We start from the raw sequence: 7,336 nt of genomic DNA on the forward strand, positions 1-7,336 counted from the left end.
TTAGACAGGTCAAACAGTAGAACCTGTCCTCCCCTTACACAGGTCAAACAGTGGAACCTGTCCTCCCATTAGACAGGTCAAACAGTAGAACCTGTCCTTCCCTTACACAGGTCAAACAGTAGAACCTGTCCTCCACTTAGACAGGTCAAACAGTGGAACCTGTCCTCCCCTTACACAGGTCAAACAGTAGAACCTGTCCTTCCCTTAGACAGGTCAAACAGTAGAACCTGTCCTCCCCTTACACAGGTCAAACAGTAGAACCTGTCCTCCCCTTACACAGGTCAAACAGTAGAACCTGTCCTCCCCTTAGACAGGTCAAACAGTGGAACCTGTCCTCCCCTTAGACAGGTCAAACAGTAGAACCTGTCCTCCACTTAGACAGGTCAAACAGTGGAACCTGTCCTCCCCTTAGACAGGTCAAACAGTAGAACCTGTCCCCCCTTACACAGGTCAAACAGTAGAACCTGTCCTCCCCTTAGACAGGTCAAACAGTAGAACCTGTCCTCCCCTTACACCGGTCAAACAGTAGAACCTGTCCTCCCCTTACACAGGTCAAACAGTAGAACCTGTCCTTCCCTTAGACAGGTCAAACAGTAGAACCTGTCCTCCCCTTACACAGGTCAAACAGTGGAACCTGTCCTCCCCTTAGACAGGTCAAACAGTAGAACCTGTCCTCCCCTTAGACAGGTCAAACAGTAGAACCTGTCCTCCCCTTACACAGGTCAAACAATAGAACCTGTCCTCCCCTTACACAGGTCAAACAGTGGAACCTGTCCTCCCCTTAGACAGGTCAAACAGTAGAACCTGTCCTCCCCTTAGACAGGTCAAACAGTAGAAACTGTCCTTCCCTTACACAGGTCAAACAGTGGAACCTGTCCTCCCCTTAGACAGGTCAAACAGTAGAACCTGTCCTCCCCTTAGACAGGTCAAACAGTAGAACCTGTCCTTCCCTGACACAGGTCAAACAGTGGAACCTGTCCTCCCCTTACACAGGTCAAACAGTAGAACCTGTCCTCCCCTTAGACAGGTCAAACAGTAGAACCTGTCCTTCCCTTAGACAGGTCTAACAGTAGAACCTGTCCTCCCCTTAGACAGGTCAAACAGTAGAACCTGTCCTCCCCTTAGACAGGTCAAACAGTAGAACCTGTCCTCCCCTTAGACAGGTCAAACAGTAGAACCTGTCCTCCCCTTACACAGGTCAAAGAGTAGAACCTGTCCTCCCCTTACACAGGTCAAACAGTAGAACCTGTCCTCCCCGTAGACAGGTCAAACAGTAGAACCTGTCCTCCCCTTAGACAGGTCAAACAGTAGAACCTGTCCTTCCCTTAGACAGGTCAAACAGTAGAACCTGTCCTCCCCTTACACAGGTCAAAGAGTAGAACCTGTCCTCCCCTTACACAGGTCAAACAGTGGAACCTGTCCTCCCATTAGACAGGTCAAACAGTAGAACCTGTCCTCCCCTTAGACAGGTCAAACAGTAGAACCTGTCCTTCCCTTAGACAGGTCAAACAGTGGAACCTGTCCTTCCCTTAGACAGGTCAAAGAGTAGAACCTGTCCTCCCCTTACACAGGTCAAACAGTAGAACCTGTCCTCCCCTTAGACAGGTCAAACAGTGGAACCTGTCCTTCCCTTACACAGGTCAAACACTAGAACCTGTCCTCCGCTTAGACAGGTCAAACAGTAGAACCTGTCCTCCCATTAGACAGGTCAAACAGTATAACCTGTCCTTCCCTTACACAGGTCAAACACTAGAACCTGTCCTCCGCTTAGACAGGTCAAACAGTAGAACCTGTCCATCCCTTAGACAGGTCAAACAGTGGAACCTGTCCTTCCCTTACACAGGTCAAACAGTAGAACCTGTCCTCCCCTTAGACAGGTCAAACAGTAGAACCTGTCCTTCCCTTAGACAGGTCAAACAGTAGAACCTGTCCTCCCCTTACACAGGTCAAAGAGTAGAACCTGTCCTCCCCTTACACAGGTCAAACAGTGGAACCTGTCCTCCCATTAGACAGGTCAAACAGTAGAACCTGTCCTCCCCTTAGACAGGTCAAACAGTAGAACCTGTCCTTCCCTTAGACAGGTCAAACAGTGGAACCTGTCCTTCCCTTAGACAGGTCAAAGAGTAGAACCTGTCCTCCCCTTACACAGGTCAAACAGTAGAACCTGTCCTCCCCTTAGACAGGTCAAACAGTGGAACCTGTCCTTCCCTTACACAGGTCAAACACTAGAACCTGTCCTCCGCTTAGACAGGTCAAACAGTAGAACCTGTCCTCCCATTAGACAGGTCAAACAGTATAACCTGTCCTTCCCTTACACAGGTCAAACACTAGAACCTGTCCTCCGCTTAGACAGGTCAAACAGTAGAACCTGTCCATCCCTTAGACAGGTCAAACAGTGGAACCTGTCCTTCCCTTACACAGGTCAAACAGTAGAACCTGTCCTCCCCTTAGACAGGTCAAACAGTAGAACCTGTCCTCCCATTAGACAGGTCAAACAGTAAAACCTGTCCTCTCCTTACACAGGTCAAACAGTGGAACCTGTCCTCCCATTAGACAGGTCAAACAGTAGAACCTGTCCTTCCCTTACACAGGTCAAACAGTAGAACCTGTCCTCCCCTTAGACAGGTCAAACAGTGGAACCTGTCCTCCCCTTACACAGGTCAAACAGTAGAACCTGTCATTCCCTTAGACAGGTCAAACAGTAGAACCTGTCCTCCCCTTACACAGGTCAAACAGTAGAACCTGTCCTCCCCTTACACAGGTCAAACAGTAGAACCTGTCCTCCCCTTACACAGGTCAAACAGTAGAACCTGTCCTCCCCTTACACAGGTCAAACAGTAGAACCTGTCCTCCACTTACACAGGTCAAACAGTAGAACCTGTCCTCCCCTTAGACAGGTCAAACAGTAGAACCTGTCCTCCCCTTAGACAGGTCAAACAGTAGAACCTGTCCTTCCCTTAGACAGGTCAAACAGTAGAACCTGTCCTTCCCTTAGACAGGTCAAACAGTGGAACCTGTCCTTCCCTTAGACAGGTCAAAGAGTAGAACCTGTCCTCCCCTTACACAGGTCAAACAGTGGAACCTGTCCTCCCCTTAGACAGATCAAACAGTAGAACCTGTCCTCCCATTAGACAGGTCAAACAGTAGAACCTGTCCTCCCCTTACACAGGTCAAACAGTGGAACCTGTCCTCCCATTAGACAGGTCAAACAGTAGAACCTGTCCTTCCCTTACACAGGTCAAACAGTAGAACCTGTCCTCCCCTTAGACAGGTCAAACAGTGGAACCTGTCCTCCCCTTACACAGGTCAAACAGTAGAACCTGTCCTCCCCTTACACAGGTCAAAGAGTAGAACCTGTCCTCCCCTTACACAGGTCAAAGAGTAGAACCTGTCCTCCCCTTACACAGGTCAAACAGTGGAACCTGTCCTCCCCTTAGACAGGTCAAACAGTAGAACCTGTCCTCCCCTTAGACAGGTCAAACAGTGGAACCTGTCCTTCCCTTAGACAGGTCAAAGAGTATAACCTTTCCTCCCCTTACACAGGTCAAACAGTAGAACCTGTCCTCCCCTTAGACAGGTCAAACAGTGGAACCTGTCCTTCCCTTACACAGGTCAAACAGTAGAACCTGTCCTCCAATTAGACAGGTCAAAGAGTAGAACCTGTCCTTCCCTTACACAGGTCAAACAGTAGAACCTGTCCATCCCTTAGACAGGTCAAACAGTGGAACCTGTCCTTCCCTTACACAGGTCAAACAGTAAAACCTGTCCTCCCATTAGACAGGTCAAACAGTAGAACCTGTCCTTCCCTTACACAGGTCAAACAGTAGAACCTGTCCATCCCTTAGACAGGTCAAACAGTGGAACCTGTCCTTCCCTTACACAGGTCAAACAGTAGAACCTGTCCTCCCCTTAGACAGGTCAAACAGTAGAACCTGTCCTCCCATTAGACAGGTCAAACAGTAGAACCTGTCCTCCCCTTACACAGGTCAAACATTGGAACCTGTCCTCCAATTAGACAGGTCAAACAGTAGAACCTGTCCTTCCCTTACACAGGTCAAACAGTAGAACCTGTCCTCCCCTTAGACAGGTCAAACAGTGGAACCTGTCCTCCCCTTACACAGGTCAAACAGTAGAACCTGTCCTTCCCTTAGACAGGTCAAACAGTAGAACCTGTCCTCCCCTTAGACAGGTCAAACAGTAGAACCTGTCCTCCCCTTAGACAGGTCAAACAGTAGAACCTATCCTCCCCTTACACAGGTCAAAGAGTAGAACCTGTCCTCCCCTTACACAGGTCAAACAGTAGAACCTGTCCTCCCCTTAGACAGGTCAAACAATAGAACCTGCCCTCCCCTTAGACAGGTCAAACAGTAGAACCTGTCCTCCCCTTACACAGGTCAAAGAGTAGAACCTGTCCTCACCTTACACAGGTCAAACAGTAGAACCTGTCCTCACCTTAGACAGGTCAAAGAGTAGAACCTGTCCTCCCCTTACACAGGTCAAACAGTAGAACCTGTCATTCCCTTAGACAGGTCAAACAGTAGAACCTGTCCTCCCCTTAGACAGGTCAAACAGTAGAACCTGTCCTTCCCTTAGACAGGTCAAACAGTAGAACCTGTCCTCCCCTTACACAGGTCAAAGAGTAGAACCTGTCCTCCCCTTACACAGGTCAAACAGTGGAACCTGTCCTCCCCTTAGACAGGTCAAACAGTAGAACCTGTCCTTCCCTTAGACAGGTCAAACAGTGGAACGAACCTGTCCTTCCCTTAGACAGGTCAAAGAGTAGAACCTGTCCTCCCCTTACACAGGTCAAACAGTAGAACCTGTCCTCCCCTTAGACAGGTCAAACAGTGGAACCTGTCCTTCCCTTAGACAGGTCAAACAGTAGAACCTGTCCTCCCCTTAGACAGGTCAAACAGTAGCACCTGTCCTCCCCTTACACAGGTCAAACAGTGGAACCTGTCCTCCCCTTAGACAGGTCAAACAGTAGAACCTGTCCTCCTCTTACACAGGTCAAACAGTAGAACCTGTCCTCCCCTTAGAAAGGTCAAACAGTAGAACCTGTCCTTCCCTTAGACAGGTCAAACAGTAGAACCTGTCCTTCCCTTAGACAGGTCAAAGAGTAGAACATGTCCTCCCCTTACACATGTCAAACAGTAGAACCTGTCCATCCCTTAGACAGGTCAAACAGTAGAACCTGTCCTCCCCTTAGACAGTTCAAACAGTAGAACCTGTCCTCCCCTTAGACAGGTCAAACAGTAGAACCTGTCCTTCCCTTAGACAGGTCAAACAGTAGAACCTGTCCTTCCCTTAGACAGGTCAAACAGTAGAACCTGTCCTCCCCTTAGACAGGTCAAACAGTAGAACCTGTCCTCCCCTTACACATGTCAAAGAGTAGAACCTGTCCTCCCCTTACACAGGTCAAACAGTAGAACCTGTCCTCCCCTTAGACAGGTCAAACAGTAGAACCTGTCCTCCCCTTAGACAGGTCAAACAGTAGAACCTGTCCTCCCATTAGACAGGTCAAACAGTAGAACCTGTCCTCCCCTTACACAGGTCAAACATTGGAACCTGTCCTCCCATTAGACAGGTCAAACAGTAGAACCTGTCCTTCCCTTAGACAGGTCAAACAGTAGAACCTGTCCTCCCCTTACACAGGTCAAACAGTCGAACCTGTCCTCCCCTTAGACAGGTGAAACAGTGGAACCTGTCCTCCTCTTAGACAGATCAATCAGTGGAACCTGTCCTTCCCTTACACAGGTCAAACAGTGTAACCTGTCCTCCCCTTAGACAGGTCAAACAGTAGAACCTGTCCTCCCCTTACACAGGTCAAACAGTGTAACCTGTCCTCCCCTTACACAGGTCAAACATTGGAACCTGTCCTCCCATTAGACAGGTCAAACAGTAGAACCTGTCCTTCCCTTACACAGGTCAAACAGTAGAACCTGTCCTCCCCTTAGACAGGTCAAACAGTGGAACCTGTCCTCCCCTTACACAGGTCAAACAGTAGAACCTGTCCTTCCCTTAGACAGGTCAAACAGTAGAACCTGTCCTCCCCTTACACAGGTCAAACAGTAGAACCTGTCCTCCCCTTACACAGGTTAAACAGTAGAACCTGTCCTCCCCTTAGACAGGTCAAACAGTAGAACCTGTCCTTCCCTTAGACAGGTCAAACAGTAGAACCTGTCCTCCCCTTACACAGGTCAAACAGTAGAACCTGTCCTCCCCTTAGACAGGTCAAACAGTGGAACATGTCCTCCCCTTACACAGGTCAAACAGTAGAACCTGTCCTCCCCTTACACCGGTAAAACAGTAGAACCTGTCCTCCCCTTAGACAGGTCAAACGGTGGAACCTGTCCTCCCCTTAGACAGGTCAAACAGTAGAACCTGTCTTCCCCTTAGACAGGTCAAACAGTGGAACTTGTCCTCCCCTTACACCGGTCAAACAGTAGAACCTGTTGTTCCCTTAGACAGGTCAAACAGTAGAACCTGTCCTTCCCTTAGACAGGTCAAACAGTAGAACCTGTCCTCCCCTTACACAGGTCAAACAGTAGAACCTGTCCTCCCCTTAGACAGGTCAAACAGTAGAACCTGTCCTTCCCTTACATAGGTCAAACAGTAGAACCTGTCCTTCCCTTAGACAGGTCAAACAGTAGAACCTGTCCTCCCATTAGACAGGTCAAACAGTAGAACCTGTCCTCCCCTTAGACAGGTCAAACAGTAGAACCTGTCCTCCCCTTACACAGGTCAAACAGTAGAACCTGTCCTCCCCTTAGACAGGTCAAACAGTGGAACCTGTCCTCCCCTTAGACAGGTCAAACAGTAGAACCTCTCCTTCCCTTACACAGGTCAAACAGTAGAACCTGTCCTCCCCTTAGACAGGTCAAACAGTAGAACCTGTCCTCCCCTTACACAGGTCAAACAGTAGAACCTGTCCTCCCCTTAGACAGGTCAAATAGTAGAACCTGTTCTCCCCTTAGACAGGTCAAACAGTAGAACCTGTCCTCCCCTTAGACAGGTCAAACAGTAGAACCTGTCCTCCCCTTAGACAGGTCAAACAGTAGAACCTGTCCTCCCCTTAGACAGGTCAAACAGTAGAACCTGTCCTCCCCTTAGACAGGTCAAACAGTAGAACCTGTCCTTCCCTTACACAGGTCAAACAGTGGAACCTGTCTACTCAACAGAACCCACAGGTTGTTTCTCAACAGAGACCACAGGTTGTTACTCAACAGAGCCCACAGGTTGTTACTCAACAGAGCCCACAGGTTGTTACTCAACAGAGCCACAGGTTGTTACTCAACAGAGACCACAGGTTGTTACTCAACAGAGACCACAGGTT

The sequence above is a fragment of the Salmo trutta genome, unplaced genomic scaffold (assembly GCF_901001165.1).
Source record: "Salmo trutta unplaced genomic scaffold, fSalTru1.1, whole genome shotgun sequence".
NCBI classification, from domain to species: domain Eukaryota; kingdom Metazoa; phylum Chordata; class Actinopteri; order Salmoniformes; family Salmonidae; genus Salmo; species Salmo trutta.